The sequence below is a fragment of the Mauremys reevesii genome, linkage group 3, assembly GCF_016161935.1.
Source record: "Mauremys reevesii isolate NIE-2019 linkage group 3, ASM1616193v1, whole genome shotgun sequence".
Classification (NCBI taxonomy): Eukaryota; Metazoa; Chordata; order Testudines; family Geoemydidae; genus Mauremys; species Mauremys reevesii.
Genome location: NC_052625.1, coordinates 186,739,556 through 186,760,622, shown reverse-complemented (window position 1 = coordinate 186,760,622; position 21,067 = coordinate 186,739,556). Strand labels below are relative to the sequence as shown.

At 43.2% G+C, this 21,067-nt stretch overlaps 1 long non-coding RNA gene across 1 annotated transcript; it reads right to left on the bottom strand.

Moving 5' to 3' along the window:
- Nucleotides 1-384: 384 nt before the first annotated feature.
- On the bottom strand, nucleotides 385-20,336 carry LOC120401986. The gene is made up of 4 exons (XR_005596893.1): nucleotides 19,823-20,336; nucleotides 15,340-15,442; nucleotides 1,394-1,444; nucleotides 385-914 (listed from the first exon to the last, which is right to left on the bottom strand). It is a non-coding gene; the product is annotated as an uncharacterized LOC120401986 (long non-coding RNA).
- Nucleotides 20,337-21,067: the final 731 nt, after the last annotated feature.

Below are 21,067 nucleotides of genomic sequence, written 5' to 3'. Positions count from 1 at the left end.
TTGTTTGAAGGTTTGTGCTGGAATGCTTCCAGTGGCCATCTTGAATTCTTTTTGATTTCCCTCCTTGTGTCTATAAAATTTGTTGTCCATTCTGGGAGCAGAAATAATGACATGGATGATAGGCACGCCATGCCGGTAATGGACAGCAAATAATTAAAGATGTAGTTGAGATGAACAGACTGAAATATGTTGACATAAAAGGTTTGTCAAACCCTTTTGAATAGTGAACATATTTGTAATAACACAAAGCCTGTTTGTGAGTAATTCCCAAATAGACAAAAACATTGTGTATAGAATAACTGTATTTTTAATGAATAGTACACCCAGTTCTATTTACAAACCTTGAACAGGTGAACGCAATAGAATAAGAAAAGAAGAGTGGTATTTCTGTACCCTTAATGTATACTTTCTGTTCAGAGTATAGTTTTATGGGCTATTGAAGATCCTACTTCTGGCATCCTTACTCATGTCAGAGAGCACTTACTGACAGAAGCAGCAATGAAACTACTTGCCTGCATGCATCTGACGAAGTGGGTATTCACCCACAAAAGCTCATGCTCCAATACGTCTGTTAGTCTATAAGGTGCCACAGGACTCTTTGCTACTTGCCTGAGTAAGTTTTCACTAACATGAGTAAACAGAATGGGGCATGAGTTGTCACAAAGCACTAACAGGGAAGAAAGTATAATTAGCTACGTGCTACTCAGTGTTTAAAAGGTACAAAATATGTTCCTGCTCTAGGATTCCTTTAAAGCTCAAGGAGGCCTGCCTCAGCTTCTAGTTTGCTCCATTTTTCAAGAGAATTTACTGGACCTTGATTGCCAGAATCTTGGTCTCTGGTGATCCTCTTCTTGAAGTTCTGGTTTCCAGTAGTATATCCTTTTTATGGAGCTTGGCTTGTGAATGATTCTGACCTTGAAGAAAGTGGGGAGGAGATTAGTGATTTAGCATCAGCCTTTGGCTGCTACTTCTGGGTTGTAATCGCCTTATTTATGATTATTTTTATGCACGCCAATAAATCTAAACAGAACAAATAAACATCAGTGCATACTGCAGAATTCTTCATTTTATCTGGAGTGTTCATTTTTCAGGATTTTTAGCAGTACTTGTGATTTTTGTGTGTGTGTGTGTTTGGTTTTTGCTGGTATTATTTCCAAGGTACATCAAATATAATTTGACATCTGGAATTTCTGGACAAAGAGTGCAGAAGACTAAGTGGCCTAAAGATGAACCAAATAATCTTCATATAGTTAAAATGAGTGAATACACATTTATTAGGTCAACTTCATAGACATGCTATACTTGGTTTAACATTTAAACTGTCCCCATTAAAATGTATATGGCAACATTATGGGTTTTATTTTGTGCCCACCAAAATCAATGTGAATTTTACCTTTGGCATCAGTAGCAGTAGCAGAAGTAGCGGATCCAGTATAGATTCTGTCTTAAAAAAAAAAAAAGGCTATTTTTGCTATGTTCCACTGTAGTATGGTATGAGGCAGTCTACAGAGAATAAATAAGACACATTTGAATTATGGAGCTAAAATTGCATATATGGGTTCTGGTTAATTTATAAACCACAAGACTGAAGCTCCAGATGGTTTGTGTATCATAATGCGCAGAATCCCATCATGGATTTAAAGCCCAATCATTCAAAACCCACTTGTTTATTATTATTAATTATTATTATTATTATTGTAGTTGTTACATTAATGAGTGGGTCTATATAGGGCCAGACTGTGGTACTCTAACTCTCAATGAATAGTACCTTACTTCACAAATAGTCCCATTCAAGGCTTACCAATGCCCATTACTTGTGGGGTAAATTGCTATTAAACCATAATAATGCATCACAATTTACCTATAATGTTTGATGCACCACTGGTCGTATTAAGAAAGCAAAGGTCTATGGAAACCCAGCTGATATCAAAAGAAGATTGCTAGTAATGATGTGCAGAAGTAAGGACATTGGTGTTTTAAACAAAATTTCTTATGAACTATTTCTCTATTTGGCTTTGGGTGATTTCATACTTCGGACATTTTTGTTTTACTGTGAAATTTTGTGGTGATGCATATTTTTCATATCAAACCAGGCAGGAGTACAAAAAGACATATTTGAAGTTTTTCTGTCTACAAAGAGAAAGTGAGAGGGACCAAGTGAGAAACTTAGAGCTTGATTCTGGCACTGGTATAAAGCAGGAGTGATTCCATTGAAGCCTCATTGGTGTAGATGAAATCACAAACAGGCTTCTTTTATTTACATCTAAGCTTATGCCACCCACGGATTCCTCTGTGCCAAAGGAACCCTCAGGTAGCTGGTTAGGATGACTTTCTGGCTGCTTGCACTGGCAAAGTGGTAAAAAGAAGCCACAGTGCGTGCTAAGATCTGGCCTGATAATTCTTAAGGAACAGCCAAATACTACTCTCATTCAAAGGTGGGAGGAAGTGAGTTTCATATTCACAGACCAGAGGAATATGGAATGTATACTCTCCACATTTCCTGTGCTCATCTGTAATTCCCAAACTGAATACTCTTTTTGCCCTTTAAATAGTTCTTGTCCTGCTTCTAGGACTACAGTACAAAGGTAATAACACACACACACACACACACAGCATGCCATCCTATAATTACTCAAAGCCACATATGGAGCATGTGTGACTGATACCATCTTGGTTGACACAGTGGGGATTAAACTGCAGACCTCCAGAACTGCGAACTTGAGTTAGTACAGCTTGAGCTAAAACTCTATGGATGGGCATGAAACAGACTCGGCTCCTCTGCAGATAAGATGCAGAGGAGGCCGTGTAATACACACTCACCAGTGGGTTATGTGTACGGTAAAGGACTCCCCCAGTTCATATACAATTATTCACCTGGAATGTACAGCTACAATTATGAAAAATGCATGAAGAGGACCAGATCCTAGCAACACTTCAGCACATGCTTAAATTTAGGCACCTGAGTAGTCCCATTGAGGACAACTCAGGTGCTTAATGTTAAGCAGGTGTGAAAGTATCTGCAGGATCATGGTCAAAATTACTTATCTGAAAACCTGAAAAAGTTTAGAATTCAGTCAAAATGAGTATCACTAATCTGGCTGTTAATCAGAACTATCCAAGTTTACAGCGAGCATCATTCCCCATCCCCACACAGGCTCCATCCCCTACCATCTGTGCATCAGTCCTTCCTTCCCACCCTCCCACTGCTGGCAGTGGTTTCTTGTGGCAGTGCCCACTATCCCAGATCGGTGTATCTGACTGATGGCAAACCCACTTCTTTGGATTGTGTGTTTTTTGTCCTTATTTGCACCCTCTCAGACCCAGCAAAACCGTTCAAAATTATTTATCCTGAGGCTCTTGAGCATATAGTTTAAGCACATGCATTCAGGGAACCTGAAGAAATATTATGTGGTTACAGTCCCTATGTTAAATCCAACTAACACAGCTCAGTACTAAGAAACAAACAAATAAAACCCAATGCTTTCACATTTCTACTGATGTCCAGATTGGTGTGCGGAGGTGGAATATGCCCAGCTTTAATGATGCCAAACATTTAGCAGGCAACAGGAACTCTATAAGTGATATATTCGTATAATTTTTAATTTTGAAACACCTAATTCATACCACTTTAAATGTCACATGCTGCCCCATGGAAAGAAAATAGTCAGACATTTAATACATTTTCAGACCATTCCATTAAAAAAAAAACAACCCAAATTTGTCCACGATAAAAGGATTTACAAGAGAACACAGTGCAAGAATCATCTAACAAATGCCCTTTCTGCACTGATATTTCAACCATGCTAGCATCTTGTTAGACAACCATTTTTATTGGCTTTAAATATCAGTGTAGACAAAGCCTTGCTACATACACTTTATTGGATTGTTCCTGCATTATAGTTTCAGCAACCTAAAGGCTTTTTAAACAGTTCATTTAACATGGGAGCTGTGCAAATAATGGATTTTTCGATTAGCTGGTCATTTTAAAAATCATTTTAGGTTGGACAAAACATTTGGTTTCAACAAAATCTAAATATTTTGTCTCAATGTTGACCATTTAAAATGTTTTTGGTTGTTTTGTTTACACTACCACAGAGCTCTCCAAATACCCTTTAAACATGGTGAGGTTCTGTCTATGTTAGCAAGGGAAAACATGTAAACACCTTATTAGTATGAACTATGTTTAAACATGATTTTTAAGTAAGATGCTAAAGTGGTTCCAGAGAAATGGTTAATGCTGGACTTGGGAGGAGGGTGAGGGTAGGTGTCAGTGCAATGCCCCCACGTGAAAAAATGAAAAGGTGTTTGAGGGGGAAGTACACTAATAACTTCTTTACTTCAGTTCAAGCCCTGGAGTTGCTAATATGAGAACCTTGTTATAGAAGACTTTGGCCTTGCTACCTGTAATTGTTCGCAACAGAAAGAGGGAGCATCAGGGAGCTGATTATTGCTTCCTGATTTTCTGTCCCAGTCCTGGCTCCTGTGCAGGTTAGAGCAGCCTAGAGGCTGCTGTCATATGTCACAGATGACAGCAGTCTCCAAGAGACCATCTGCCAGAAAAGCATAGCAGGCACACACTGTGATCCAGCCATTCTGCCTTCCTGCCCCTTCTTACCTTAACATTGTACTTGGCGATTTCGGGAGGGAGGCATAGAACTAGCTATGGTATCTCTGTGCCCACTAGAGACTCCTCCCCACCGAGGGAAACCCCTGCAGAAGACTTTAGGGATGAAGTAGGCCAGAAAATCTGTAGGAATTTCACTGCTATGCAAAGTTAGAGGCTGTAATGGCTAAGGAATCAATCTTAGTGTTCGCAGTGGGAAAAAATGAAACCAAACAAAAACACCTGCATAAAAACTGTGCGCGCACACACACACACACACACACACACACACAGAGTACAGTGCACTCAATTTATCATCACTGTGTGTAGGCTGCACTGAGGAAAGCTTTCCAAACACTGTACTTGCTGTGGAATGTAGTCATTCTTCATTATATTCTTCAGGGCATAAGTATTTCTAAACCCAAATTGTTTCACAGCATATTTTAAATAACGAGTCATCATACAAAATGTTCTCAGTGTCTCCAGTGTTTCTGCATGTACATTACTTCTTATGCATGAAAGAAGATACACAACAATAGTAAAAAGAACAGGAGTACTTGTAGCACCTTAGAGACTAACAAATGTATTTCAGCATAAGCTTTCGTGAGCTACAGCTCACTTCTTCGGATGCTGTAGCTCACGAAAGCTTATGCTGAAATACATTTGTTAGTCTCTAAGGTGCCACAAGTACTCCTGTTCTTTTTGCGGATACAGACTAACACGGCTGCTACTCTGAAACAGATAACCATTAGTTAGTAAAGATAACCATTTCAACTCCAAAGGCTACCTCAACACAACCTTCAATACACTCTAATAATTTATTCTAGATTTACAGAGATGTATAAATGGGCTAGGACTAGAAAATCCAGACTTTGAAAAGGCTTTTCCCAGGATTATCCTCAGAGCTCCAAAATTGACAAGGCTAGCATGTTGAGTACCAATCTAAGGTGGCCTGACTGGGAGAAAAGTATATGAGACAATAACATGGATTTCCAGCACTCAAATTAAAAACATAAAACAGTGTCTGCTTCCTATTTTCTATTATTTTATAGTGCCTGCAAGTGTGCTAGGCACTTCAGAGAAGACACATGGAAAAACAAATCCCTGTCTGAACACTTAACAGTAAAATGATGGGCATGATAGATCGAGTGAGCGTCATACATAACATGCACCAAGAATAGTGTGCTAGATGCTTCACAGACAAATAAAAGATGCCTTTGAGGAGCTTACTGTTTAAGATGGAGAACAATTATGGTTTGGTTTAGTTTACCCAGGGAGGGTAAGAACATAGGATTGTTTTGTTTGGCTGTGCACCTCTGGACTGAGAATTTAAAGCAGTAAAGATGGCAATCAGCATTCCTATAGCCCAGTTGTACTGAAGGGGAAATAGAACAATGATGTTTCTAGCAGCATTTAGAATCAGTAGAACAGATTTTGCTTTCAATTACACCAGTGTAATAGAACTCAGAATTTGGCCCAGTGGACCCAAACCTGGAGTTGTTACTCAGACTTTAGCCAAAATTCTCACTGAGAAGTGGATATTTGGGCTCAAAATGGAAAACAGAACTGGGCCCAGTCATAGGCTAGAGCAAACAGGAAGGTGCAAAGATGAGATCTGTAGAATTCCGAATCGTGCAAAACTTTCTTGTTTTTAAGTATCATAGGGGTAGCTGTGTTAGTCTGTATCCACAAAAACAACGAGGAGTCCGGTGGCATCTTAAAGATTAACAGATTTATTTGGTCACAAGCTTTCGTAGATAAAAAACCCCACTTCTTCAGATGCATGGAGTGAAAATTGCATATAGAGGCATAAATATTTATTGGCATATGAAGAGAAGGGAGCTACCTTACAAGTGGAGAACCAATGTTTAAGGCCAATTCAGTCAGAGTGGATGTGGTCCACTCCCAATAATTGGTGAGGAGATGTCAATACCAAGAGAGGGGAAATTGCTTTTGTAGTGAGCAGACAGTCCCAGTCCCTATTCAAGCCCAAATTAATAGTGTTAAGTTTGCCAATGAATTGTAGCTCTGCAGTTTCTCTTTGAAGTCTGTTTTTGACTTTTTTTGTTGAAAAATTGCTACTTTTAAATCTGTTATTGAATGTCCAGGAAGATTGAAGTGTTCTCCTACTGGCTTGTGTATGTTACCATTCCTGATGTCTGATTTGTGTCCATTTATCTTTTTACATAGAGACCGTCCAGTTTGGCCAATGTACATGGCAGATTTGGCCAATGTACATTGCTGGCACATATCACTTAGTAGATGTGCAGGTGAATGAGCCCTGATGGTGTGGCTGGGTCCTATGATGGTGTCACTAGAATAGATATGGGGACAGAGAATGCAACAGGTTTGTTACAGGGATTGGTTCCTGGATTAGTGTTTCTGTGGTGTTGTGTGTAGTTGCTGGTGAGTATTTGCTTCAGGTTAGGGGGCTGTCTGTAAGCGAGGACTGGCCTGCCTCCCAAGGCCTGTGAGAGTGGGAGATTGTTTTCCAGGATAGGTTGAAGATCGTTGATGATGCGCTGGAGAGGTTTTAGCTGGGGGCTGTACGTGATGGCCAGTGGTGTTCTGTTATTTCCTTGTTGGGCCTGTCCTGTAGTAGGTGACTTCTTGATACTCGTCTCGCTCTGTCAATCTGTTTCATCACTTCCTCAAGTGGGTATTATAGTTTTAAGAATGCTTGACAGAGATCTTTTAGGTGTTTGTCTCTGTCTGAGGGATTAGAGCAAAAGTGGTTGTATTTTAGGGCTTGGCTGTAGACAATGGATCATGCGATGTGTCCTGGATGGAAGCTGGAGGCATGTAGGTAAGTATAGCGGTCAGCAGGTTTCTGGTATAGGGTGGTGTTTATGTGACCATCACTTATTTGCATTGTAGTGTACAGGAAGTTGATCACTTGTGTTGGCTGGTCCAGGTTGAGGTTGATGATGGGGTCGAAATTGTTGAAATCCAGGTGAAATTCTTCAAGGGCCTTCTTCCCGGGGGTCTATATAATGAAGATGTCATCAATGTAGTGTAAGTAGAGGAGGGGCGCTGGGGACGAGAACTAAGGAAGCATTGTTCTAAGTCAGCCATAAAAATGTTGGCATACTGTGGGGCCATGCAGGTACCCATAGCAGTGCCACTGACTTGAAGGTATAAGTTGTCCCCAAATCTGAAATGGTTGTGGGTGAGGACAAAGTCACAAAGCTCAGCCACCAGGTGTGCCGTCGCCTAATCAGAGATACTGTTCCTGACAGCTTGTAGTCAATCCTCATGTGGAATATTGGTGTAAAGAGCTTCTACATCCAAGGTGGTCAGGATGATGTTTTCAGGAAGATCACCAATGCATTGTAGTTTCCTCAGGAAGTCATAGAATTATAGGGTTGGAAGGGAGCTCAGGAGGTCATCTAGTCCAACCCCCTGCTCAAAGCAGGACCTAATCTCCAACTAAATCATCCCAGCCAGTGCTTTGTCAAGCCTGACCTTAAAAACCTCTAAGGAAGGAGATTCCACCACCTCCCTAGGTAACTCATTCCAGTGCTTTACCATCCTCCTAGTGAAAAATATCAGAGGGGTAGCCGTGTTAGTCTGGATCTGTAAAAGCAGCAAAGAGTCTTGTGGCACCTTATAGACTAACAGACGTTTTGGAGCATGAGCTTTCGTGGGTGAATACTCACTTCGTTGGATGCATGTCATGCATCCGACGAAGTGGGTATTCACCCACGAAAGCTCATGCTCCAAAACGTCTCCTAGTGAAAAAGTTTTCCTAATATCCAACCTAAACCTCCCCCACTGCAACATGAGACCATTACTCCTTGTTTTGTCATCAGGTACCACTGAGAACAGTCTAGATCCATCCTCTTTGGAACCCCCTTTCAGGTAGTTGAAAGCAAGGGGGGGGCCAGGGCAGAGGGGCCGGCCCGGGGGGGGAGGGGCCAGAAGAAGAGGGGGGCGCCTCTCGCCCCTCTCCTCCCCCCCTCCCTGCCGCGATCAAGCGCCGCCGGGCCCGCCGCCCCCGCTGAGCCCGCCCGGCCCGGGCCGAGCCGGGGGGGGGGGGGGGGGGGGGAGGGGCGGGGCCGGGGCTGGAGCGCCTGGGGGGCGGGGGGCAGAGGGGGGGGGGGGGCGTGGCGCCCCCGTGGAGCCCCCGCCCGCTCCCCACCAGCTCAGGCGCCCGGCTCAGGACCCGCTCAGCCGCGGACGGGGCGGGCGGGGGCGGGGGGGCGGGGGGGGGGCGCGGGCGCCGGGCGCCGCGCGGGGGCCGCCGGGGGGCGAGGCGGGCGGGGGGGCGGCGGGGGGGCCGGGGGGCGGGAGGGGGGGGCCAGGGCGGGGGCGGGGGGGCCGGGGGGCGGGGCCGCTGAGAGGGCGGCGGGCGGGCGGCGGGGGGGCGGCCGCGGCGCGGCGGGGCGGGAGGCGCCCGCGCCCGCCGCCGCAGCAGTCGCGGCGGGGGGGCCCATCCGTTCGGGGACGCCCCCGCCGCCCCGCCGGGTCGTCCACTTCTTTTGGGCGGGTCCGTCGCGGAAGAGGGACCCCGCCCCGACCCCGGGCCCCCGGAATCCTCTGGGCGGCCCTGGTTGAAAGCAGCTATCAAATCCCCCCTGATTCTTCTCTTCTGCAGACTAAACAATCCCAGTTCCCTCAGCCTCTTCTTATAAGTCATGTGCTTCAGCCCCCTAATCATTTTTGTTGCCCTCTGCTGGACTCTTTCCAATTTTTCCACATCCTTCTTGTAGTGTGGGGCCCAAAACTGGACACAGTACTCCAGATGAGGCCTCACCAATGTTGAATAGAGGGGAATGATCACGTCCCTTGATCTGCTGGCAATGCTCCTACTTATACAGCCCAAAATGCCATTAGCCTTCTTGGCAACAAGGGCACACTGTTGACTTGTATCCAGCTTCTCGTCCACTGTAACCCCTAGGTCCTTTTCTGCAGAACTGCTGCCTAGCCACTCTGTCCCTAGGTGGTGGTGGTTGGTAGTGTCTTGAAGATAGCTAGGAGTGCTGGTAGCATAGAGTCTGAGGAGAGAGTCCAAATAGCCAGATAATCCTGCTGCAAGAGTGCCAATGCCTGAGATGATGGGGTGTCCAGGATTTCCAGGTTTATGGATCTTGGGTAGCAGATAGAATACCCCTGGTTGGTGCCGTAGGGGTGTGTCTGTGTAGACAGGCCCAACAAGGAAATAACAGAACACCACTGGCCATCACGTACAGCCCCCAGCTAAAACCTCTCTAGCACATCATCAACGATCTCCAACCTATCCTGGAAAATGATCCCCCTCTCTCACAGGCCTTGGGAGGCAGGCCAGTCCTCGCTTACAGACAGCCCCTCAACCTGAAGCAAATACTCACCAGCAACTACACACCACACCACAGAAACACTAATCCAGGAACCAATTCCTGTAACAAACCTGTTGCCTTCTCTGTCCCCATATCTACCTAACGACACCATCATAAGACCCAACCACACCAGCCACACCATCGGGGCTCATTCACCTGCACATCTACTAATGTGATCTATGCTATCATGTGCCAGCAATGCCCCTCTGCCATGTACATTGGCCAAACTGGACAGTCTCTATGTAAAAAGATAAATGGACACAAATCAGACATCAGGAATGGTAACATACACAAGCCAGTAGGAGAACACTTCAATCTCCCTGGACATTCAGTAACAGATTTAAAAGTAGCCATTCTTCAACAAAAAAAGTCAAAAACAGACTTCAAAGAGAAACTGCAGAGCTACAATTCATTGGCAAACTTAACACTATTAATTTGGGCTTGAATAGGGACTGGGACTGTCTGCTCACTACAAAAGCAATTTTCCCTCTCTTGGTATTAACACCTCCTCACCAATTATTGGGAGTGGACCACATCCACCCTGACTGAATTGGCCTTCAGCATTGGTTCTCAACTTGTAAGGTAACTTCCTTCTCTTCATGTGCCTTCTCTTCATATAAATATATATTTATGCCTGTATCTGTAATTTTCACTCCATGCATCTGAAGAAGTGGGGTTTTTTACCGACGAAAGCTTATGCCCAAATAAAGCTGTTAGTCTTTAAGGTGCCACCGGACTCCTTGTTGTTTTTGCTTGCTTTTGTGTTTCATTACAAACTCAGACCAAGCTGAGCAAAAGATTCACTAAAAGTCTTGGACTTTCTAAGGGAATCTGGGTCCAGTTTTGAGTGAAGCCTGGCTGATTTATGGTTTTAATTTTCACATGGTTTTGATATGAAACCAGATAAAACTTGGCAGTTTTGACTGTGGTTCACTTTGAGATTTTGAGGATTTTTTGGACCTAAAACTCAAAGCAAAACTCATAGGCTGCGAACCCACCCAGATACAAATAAAAGAAAACAGCCCCTCCATACAGTGAAACCATGGAGTTTTGCGTAGTTCTGAAGTACTGAGGGAATTCAATGGTACTGGCACTCAGACACCATGGTGATGGACATCCTGATGAAAACCTAGAAGGATAGACAGAAGATTCAGGATTGCTGGGACAATACACATGAAAGAGTGACCTGTAAGGAGAGAGAAGACCAAACCTGAAGCAAAATGAGTGAATTTGCTGCATATAGTAAGGTTACGATGACAAAGTAAGTTTTGAAAACCAGGCTGGCAATTTTGATGGTGGAAGCCAATGAAGATAATGGAGGAGGAGGAGGGTGATGTGGCCCTGACTCTAGGAGCAAGAGAATAGCTTGGCTACAGTATTCTCAAACATATGAAGATTAGTGAGTAGACAGTCTAGATCACAAAAGATGGAACTGAAATGGTTAGAGAATTAGTCATTAATAGGGATTTCAGCTGAGACAGGGACCAGGTAGGGATAAATTCTAGTAAAGCTCCAGAGATGGTGACAGACACACTGACCAATGAAGGGAATATATTTTTCAAGCACGACTCTAAAGATCTTAGCCATTCACAAAGCAGGTTCACTGTTCTACTTCAAATCCAGAGAACTTACAGCATAAGGATATAGAGTTTCCACATCCATGTAAATGTTGGGTCTAATTTCCATTTAAAATCAATGGGAATCTTTCTACTGATTTCAATGGGCTTTGGATCAGATCTTTTGTCCTCTTTTCTGTAATTGTCAGAAGGGTGCCATTGTATTGTCCCTTATGGAGATGTTTTTGGTGATCTATCTATCTACTATGATTTGGACTAACACTACTAACTAATTTCACACAGACCTCTGAGCAGCCTTTAGTGCTGCAGTGTTGTGCTTACAACTCCTTAATATTAAAAAAGGCTAGAAAGATAAATGCTGTACAAGTGAAACTGGACAGACAGTGCTTAGAGTAAAACAAAGCAATATTAACTTGTGTGGTTGTCCTATTCCTCGAGGACATTTCGCCGGCCTCATGTGTCATTGCAACCTTCTAGGTCAGAAGTCACAGTTTTGACAATAGAATTTTCCATGTGTGGTAAGCAATACATGACTGAGGAGATATGCTCAAGATCTGTCAGCATGCTAAAAATAGTTGCACATGAGTGTGAAAAGGGTCATTTCACAAAGCATGAATATTCCATATTTTGTTACCTGTTAATAGTCTGTAAAATCTCATGAGAAATAGTTTTATATTTTGGGGTTCATTGATGTGTATTGTTTGTATGTAAAATGTTTAAAATATTTTGCCTGGGCATAGCTCTTGTCATTTTAGGCTCTCAAATCACATTATATACATTAACTAAGCCTCAGAACACCTGTGATGTAGGGATAACTACATTTACTGGTTATACTGAGGCATAGAAAGCTTAAGGCCCAGATTTTTAGAGGTATTTAGGTGTAGCTGTGTTCACTGTTGCAATGCTAACTGATTTAGGAGTCTAAATATCGTTATCAGATGGGATTTAGGCACTTAGAAGTCTAAATTCTATCAACTGTCAATAGGATTTTGGGTTTTAAGTGCCTAAATCCCTTTTGAAAAAGAGATCTAGGCTCCTAAATCAGGAGCTGCAACATTGTGTGCTGCATTGCCTAAATACCTTTAAAACTCTGGGCGTAAATCACTTGTCTAAGGGTATGTCCATACTACCCGCTAGATTGGCGGGTAGCGATCGATCTATTGGGGATCGATATATTGCATCTCATCTAGACGAGATATATCGATCCCTGAACACGCTCCCGTCGACTCCGGAATTCCACCAGGACGAGAGGCAGAAGCGGAGTCGACGGGGGAGCCGCGGCTGTCGATCCTGCGCTGTGAGGACAGGAGGTAAGTCAAAATAAGATATGTCGACTTCAGCTACGCTATTCCCGTAGCTGAAGTTGCGTATATTACATCGATCTCTCCCCCCTAAGTGTAGGTGGCCCTATGCGTCAGTGGCAGAGAAAAGAATAAACCACAAGAGTACTTAATCATAACCACTAGACCTTATTGCCTTTGAAATGAAGTTCCAGGGGAAGAGCTTTCTCTTCCGTCAGTGACAAGTAGCAGTCGCTGCTTCTACACTACAAAAAGCCAGAGTGTCACCTCCCCCTCCTTCCCTTACTCACGTTAGTGAGCAGTTACTCACATGAATAATCCCATTGATGTCACTGAGACTACTCATCTGATTTACTGCTCACCAATGTGGCCTCAGTTATTTAAAAACACCAGGGCATTTGTATAGGTGAGATTTATGGGAATGAAAGGGGAGAAGCAAATTCTTCCTTATCTTCATTCTCATGCTCCCGTTTCTTCTCTTCCTTCACCTCTCCCCAACCCTACCCCATCCTGACTGGCCAGGAGAGGCAACACATCACGGAGAGGGCACATTCCATATACAACTTTAAGAGGTGTACCAGTGATCGTGCTCCCCTTGAGTGCTGGGGAGTTCTGGGAGGAACAATGCCTTAGGGAGTTCCCACTGCAAGCAGCTTCGCAACACCCCACTGTGGGCCCAGTGCCCAAGAAATAGGCATGAGCCCTCTAGGTATACAGAGAGGGTGCAAACACCTAAATACACGGGTATAAACAAAGTGCAGTGCAAATCAGACATTAAAAAAGTCAAATAAAAACATTTAAAACCTGCCTCCCAAATCTTTCCAGATGTTAAAATGAGTAAGCAGTATTAGACAGTCTTTTTTTATTAGTATTTGGCTTGGTGTTTGGATTAATTTTCATCTTTTCTCCCTTGTCCCCCTTGCCCAGGGTTCAGAGGTGGTCTCCAATGTGTTAATTTTAGCGTTTCTTTATAATGTAAACACACGCACTAAGGCATTCTCATTATAAAGTGAGTAAGATAAATGTAACCCTGCTCAATTAAATCTGGAAGTTTTTACGTCTTAACAAAAAAAAGATGTTGTTCCATTTCATGTTGGCATCAATGGCAGCACTTGTGTGTAATATAATTAGCATTGGTAGCTGAAGTTCCCCACAGGGGGCTGATTCAAGACAGATGATGGTAGAAATGGCACTAGACACCAAAAAATAAAAAGTGGAATGTGGCTTTTGGCGCAAGGATTCGCATTTAATAAGAGAATGTCCCCACTGCGAAGTGAACCCAGGCTCTTACTTGGGTGTTGCCTCCGAACCTGGCTCCCATGCACACCCACAAACCTCTGACCCACACATGGTGGTGCTTTCACCTCAAACTAGCTACCCTATTTGGGGCTATAGCCTAAAGCCTGAGTGCTACTTTTAGTCAGGGTAGTAACCCACCCACTTTGCAGTGAGTACATAGGCTAAAACACTTGAGTTCTCATTGTCCTCCAGTGCCCTCCTGCAGCTCCCCTGAGAGCTTAGAAAGACAGACAAGTTCTCCCATAATTCACTGGGAAAGACTCATAGAGCAGCTCAGCTTGCCACAGTGCTAAGGACCATGGAATGAGCCCCCTGAAATCCCACCAATGTGCAGGAGTGAGTGTGGCACCACCAGGGGTGGCTCTAGGTATTTTGCCGCCCCATGCACGGCAGGCAGGCTGCCTTCAGCGGCTTGCCTGCAGGCGGTCCCTGGTCCCACGGATTTGGCGGCACGCCTGCGGGAAGTCTGCCGAAGCCGCGGGACCAGCGGACCCTCCGCAGGCATGCCACCGAAGGCAACCTGCCTGCTGCCCTCGTGGCAACCAGCAGAGCGCCCCCTGGGGCTTGCCACCCCAGGCACGCCCTTGCGTGCTGGTGCCTGGAGCCGCCCCTGGGCACCACTGTGGACCCATTAGCTTGAGTGTGGCTTTGCAGTGTGACCGCTTACACCCAAACTAGGTTACCCGGCATGCTCATTCCTATGTGCCAATTGCCCAAGTTCACCCTACAGTGAAGACATACTGTAAGGCAGAAAGTTCATTTCACAATGAATGGTCTCAGAGTTAAGTCTAATCTTTGGTCGCAACCCAGCAAAATGCTAAATCCAGACTTAAGATTCAGCATGAGAGTAGCTCCAGTGAAGTCACATTCTTTGGTGCTTTGCTAGACTAGGGGTCTTCATTAATAATCTGGAAATAGGATTAAACAGCACTTTTTTTAAAAAGTACAGATGATACTAAAAGTTGACCTGTGATCATTCTACACCTGAGTAATGCCAATGGTACAGCTTGTGTGAAGAATTTTATCATAGTTTGACCCTACAGGCAGAGGTAACCTATTTGAGGGGTAGCTCAGATACCAGTGAAGTCACAGATATAATGCAAAGGAACACATAGATTAGAAGTATGACCACTCAAGGCCCACCTGGAACAAAGCATTCCCAATTCACACTTTTCAAACAAACAATCAAGCATATGGTCAAACTGACAAACTGTCCCCGCAACAGACACTCAGATACTCACCAACACAGCCCCCCCTAATGCAGCACTTAGTGTGCCTCCTCTTGGACAGATCCCAGGCAGACTTCCTCTGTTAGCCTCCACTGTTTGCTGCTCAGCTGGTTTGCTGTAACACATTGTAACACTATAAGTGTTATGTAATACTATTAATATAAAAATAAATATGATCTGCATAAGCTAAATCTGCGTTTTGATTCATAGACCTAGTTAAGGCCAGAAGGGGTCATTATGATTATCTAGTCTGACCTCCTGCCTAACACAGGCCATAGAATTTCACCCAGTGGATCCTGCTTCAAGTCCCTAACTTCTGATTGAGCTAGAGCTTATCTTTTGTCTTGATGATAAGAAGAAAAACAAACTGATGATAGTCCATTTAACTAATGGATAGTTGGCTGATGCATTCTAATAATAGTTCTTTACTCTTTCATTCATGAATACCAAAGCACTTCACTAAAATCAAATAACTAAGATTTCACATCTTTGTGAGATACTATTATCCCCATTTTACAGATGGGTAAAGGTGACTTACTCACTCAGGGCCAAATGCAAGTAACTGGCAAAGCAAGGAATGGACCCAAGAGTTTTGAATCTGAGTGCTGTGCTCTAACTACTAAAATAATCATAATGAATAATGAATAATAACTTGTCTTTACATAACACTTTTCAGCTACAGATCTCAAAATATTTTACACAGGAGGAAAATACCATCCTCATTTAACAGATAAAGAAACTGAGGCACAGGTAAGTGATGTGACTTGCCCAAGGTTGTCCAACAGATTTCTTTCTTACTTTCAATACTGAAAGTACTGAAGCAGGTAGTAAAAAAAAGCTTTGACCAATTGAACTAAAGTGTAAAAGGTGTAACTATAGATCTTGCTATATTTAATGTTCTACTGGAAACCATGTGCTGTCTAATGAAAGGTTTTCTGTTAGGATGGGTTTTTTTTCCCATTCTGAAGGGACACATTTCTGACAATAGAGGAAAATCTGGGAACATGTATTTCCTTGAGGTTCTAAGTTATTGAATAAGGATTATGATATAACTTAGAATATCAGTGTTGGAAGGGACCTCAGGAGGTCACCTAGTCCAACCCCTGTGCTCAAAGCAGGACCAACCAGACAGATTTTTGCCTCAGATCCCTGAATGGTCCCCTTAAGAATTGGGCTTACAACTCTGGGTTTAACAGACCAGTGCTCAAACCACTGAGCTATCCCTCACCTCTGGTTTTCACCTGAGCAATTCTCATCACCATAGCAACTAAACTCAGCCTCCTGCAAGCCACACTGGAGGGTTGGACTGGACTTTCCCCATGCTCAGAGTGGATGAGTTGGCAAGAGAGTGGTATTGTCTCCTCACTGGCTCAACCACTGAAACCAAATGTGCCAAGTATTATTGCCTCTGGTGGCACTGCTCTACGGTTCTTTGTCGAGCTCTTGACTATGATGTAGTGTCTCCAACTTTTGCATCAGGCCTGAGTAACACAAATAATTCATTGCCAATTTTGCTACAGTGATTAATGTTCATTAAGGAAAAGTGTTTTTCATATGAATTTGGCCAAACTGCTACATAGATCTTGATTTGCTGCATAGAAACATGGAAAAGCTTGATTAGCTTGGGAATCTGTAAGTCAGCGTAGCCCATGCCAGTGCTTGTGACAGAAATATCTACCTTTCAGCAAGCACCATCACAAACATTGTTGATAGACATCCTAGATTTAAATCTCTAATACTAATGGCCATACCTACGTTGTTAGGTCACTTATTCCACGTTACAGATCTTCTGATTGAAAACTTTTCTTTTATTCAATCACAGTAAATTCTCCTTTATGTCTTTATTGGGTAGCATGGAGAGATTTCTACCTAGATCTTTATGATCAACTACTGAAAGTGGGGAATCGTTTTGCCCTTGAAATATATAATTAATATGGTGCTTATGAAGCAAGTGTGATTTTTCACTCAGCAGCTTTAGCAGAGGAACTGCTTTGGAGTAGCTTGATGCAGCATCATGGATCAGCAATTGTACAATTTATAGTATAGTGCTGACTGTAGGCAGACAATTTATAGTGCCTAGAAATGGCTCAAGTTAGATGGCGGTGTAAAGCAATCAAGAAAGTGCAGTTGGGTGAATACTTCAAGATTTTTTCCACAAATAGTCACTAGCACAAAACACCTGATTTCATTTGTTCCTAACCCTTTTTTTGTTTGCTTTCCCTGGATGTTCCAACAAATGAGTTTACTTTAGGAGTGTGAATAGTAACAATGAATTTGATGCAAATATTAGAGAATATTCCTTAAACAATTGAGTTGTCCTCATCCAGTCAGAGAACAGAAACAATACCATGTGACCTATATGTGCACTCAGAGCTAGCCAATCAGATTTCAAACACCCCCCAAATGTGTACTCTGCAGATTCATGTTTTAGGCTGTTTAAGTGGCTGAAAACCTATTCTTTGCAAAGCATATCACTGGCAAAATGTCCGGAAGAGAGCTATTAGACTGCATGAGGCAAATCCTCGTAAATTAAGCTCAAGTGTGCTGTCTAGAAATATGACTTACAATAGAGGCAAGGATCTTCTATGGGAATGCCTTAGATGCACATTTCAGCTGCACATTGGCCTTTATGATAGGTGAAACACTTTGCTACCAGAACATTTAGTCACCATTTTGCTAATTAAAAGCTTGCCCCAAAGACCACACCTAGTGCCAGGTTAGTTTTCATTGTCACTCCTTCAGACATGTTTTTCCTGTGCTCCTTTGTTATTTTAGTGATGGTGGCATAGTAAATTATAGTCCCAGTTGGATTTGAACTGATCCTAGTACTGGTCCCCACAGGATTGCTAATGATTACACAGCTGCCCACTAGGCATTCTATAGGGTAGAGTCATGGGTCTTGCTCCAACCAAAGTTGCAATTAAGTTTATTTTCATTCAAAACAAAATATATTGAGATTATTGTCAGAGCAGCCCCAGAGGACTACATAGGGGGTCTAGTAAGCATTGGTAGGAATATTAGAAACCCTGAGGTTATTAGTACTGCTAGGGCAGCAGGCTTTGTGGCCAGCAGAGGTGTAATTTGCCTATGCTGCCACCACACATTGGAGCAAAATAATCAAGTAAGAGGGTCAGGGGACTTTAATATAACACCAGTCAGGTGCAAGGCCCCACATCTATAGAACCAGATTCTCAGCTGGGGTAAATCAATGTATGCCGCTGACTTCAATGATGATTTAAATCAGCTGAGAATCTGGCCTGTATTCTTCATGGAATATGGCCTAGGCTCTGGAAAAACACAGCAGCAAAACTAGATTTTTATTTTTGCTTTGTGGGGAAGCTGGCATATGACATGTTTAGCCTAGCTGTACATCAGGAATCAACCCTACTTAGCAGTTTGAAGAGCAAGAATGTAGTTTAACATTTTTGGAAAACAGCCATCTCAAAATAGCCATGAAAAAGCAGATATGATCCCACCAATAACTTTAGCAAACACACAGAAAGCATTAGTAAAGTATTAACCAACCTGCGTGTAATGTAGATTATTTTGCCTGCAATTGAGGCTTGTATTCAATACATTTCTGTAAAATAGCAGTTCCCCCTTCACACAAAGAAGAACGATGCTTTATTAATAAGGTTATATTGGGTTGTGCTCAAGTATGTGACATGACAGCTAAATGCTTCTGTGGGTTAATGCCAAGATTCTACAGGGCAGAGAATGAGGGAGATGCTTAGACAAAGGGTATGTAAGCACTACTCACATATGGATATATTGGGTTAAAATCCCATATTGGCTGCAAATAGCAATGGGCCCAAAATTCTTATGTGGAATGAAATCCAAATCTGAACATTCTCAAAGTTCAGGGAGTTTTTTTTCCAGGGTTTTGGTTCAGGCCCATACATGGTCACCAATTAATATGTTTTTGGTGGCTTCATTTTAATCCCACCCAAGTGGACATTTCCTCTCTGCCACTACTGCTCCTCATTCCCCCACAAAGCCCTTACATCAAACAATTTTCTTTGATTGCCCTTAATGCCCTTCAGAAACTATATTATCCCAGGTGCATAGAACCTCAATACCTACCTCCCAGAGCAGAAGCTCAGGAGTTATAGATTTCGGGGTAAGTGAACTGGGGAGGGGGAATCAATTAATCCCTTCAACATATTTGTGTTGATGCATGGCACAAGCCACAGTTGGGTCTGACTTCCAACTTCCCTGAAGTCCAGGGCTGTTCAGAGCCTGTTTTTTGATGTGGGCCTGGCTCTATTTTTCCATGAAAGGAATGTGCGAACTATATAGTAGAGCATTATTAGCTGGGAACTTTTTCTATATTTATTTATTTAAATTGTAACCTTCCAAACAAATAAATCAGGATTACAGGATTAGTAAATCATTAGTAATCTTCTTTAGAGCATGCCATATCGCTTGATCCTGGCAATGGAATTTGATCATGTACCATTTTTTATCACTAAAATTTTAAAGATTGAAAGCTTACCTTCATTTTTTGTTCAAGGGAAAACCAACACGGGATCAGCGGGAGCCTTGCATGATTGAGATGGGTGATCATTTCTTTGCACCATTCCAAGGTGCTGACATTAGTGATATTAGTGCCTCACTTTCAAAAGCAGCAACAGCTTTTTTTACTAGAAAAAAATGTTTAATTAGAATGGGATAACCTTACAGTCTGCCCTGAGTGAGAGTCAGCACAGACCTGCACCATCCCATTGGCAGACTAAAGACTGAAATGTGACATAAACTGTCTGGCCTGTTATGTATTTGGTTGTTGTGGTAATAGAATCTTGTGTTGTTGTGGCAACTGCGTTAGATTATTAGGGCATAGCCCAGCCAGTTTGGGCTGGTTTTTGGTTAGTTCTGTGTGTGGCAATAAATGGCTGCTTTCAAGGTTTACAGCGCTCTGTGTCTCCAGTGATTTCTTCCTAAAACAGTTGCCCCAAGGGTATAACAACATGGCGACGAGGGTGGGATCTCTGTGCTGCCCCAGCAACAGAAGGAAGTAGAAGTTAGGGTACCAAAAAACAAACAAAAAAAAACAAAAAAACCCTTTTTGCTGCTGGAAGGGGGTGAGAACTGGCTAACTAAAATCATGGCTACACTTACAGGGCCACTGGAACCTTTTGAGGAGACTATAGTGCAATGGCATGTGTATACTGAGCGTTTTGAGCTTTTTATTATTGAAAATGGCATTACAGAAGAGAAGAAAGTGTCAATATTCTTAAATGTTGTAGGGGCTAAGACCTACTCCCTGCTACGCAGCTTACTACGCCCTGTTCAGCCAGAGACTAAATCTTACAGTGACATTGTGGAAATCCTGGGGTCCCATTTTTCTCCAAAATCACTGGTAATTGCTGAAAGATATCGGTTCCACAAAAGAGACCAGAAAGAAGATGAAACAGTTGTACAATTTGTAGCAACTTTAAAAAAGCTGGCAGAACACTGTGAATTTAAGGAGATACTAAATGATGCCCTACGTGACAGGTTAGTGTGTGGCCTGCACAGTGAAACTATATGGAAGCTCCTATTGACAGAGGCTCAGCTTACCTTTCAGAAGGCTGTTGACATTGTGGTCAGGGCTGGCTCCAGACACCAGCCTACCAAGCACATGCTTGGGGTGGCACCTTGGGACGAGGCGGCACTCGGGGTTCGTTTTTGGTTTTTTTAGTTTGGCCGGGCACTGGGGGGGGGGCGGGGACTTGGGCGGCGCACTGGGGCGGGGACTTGG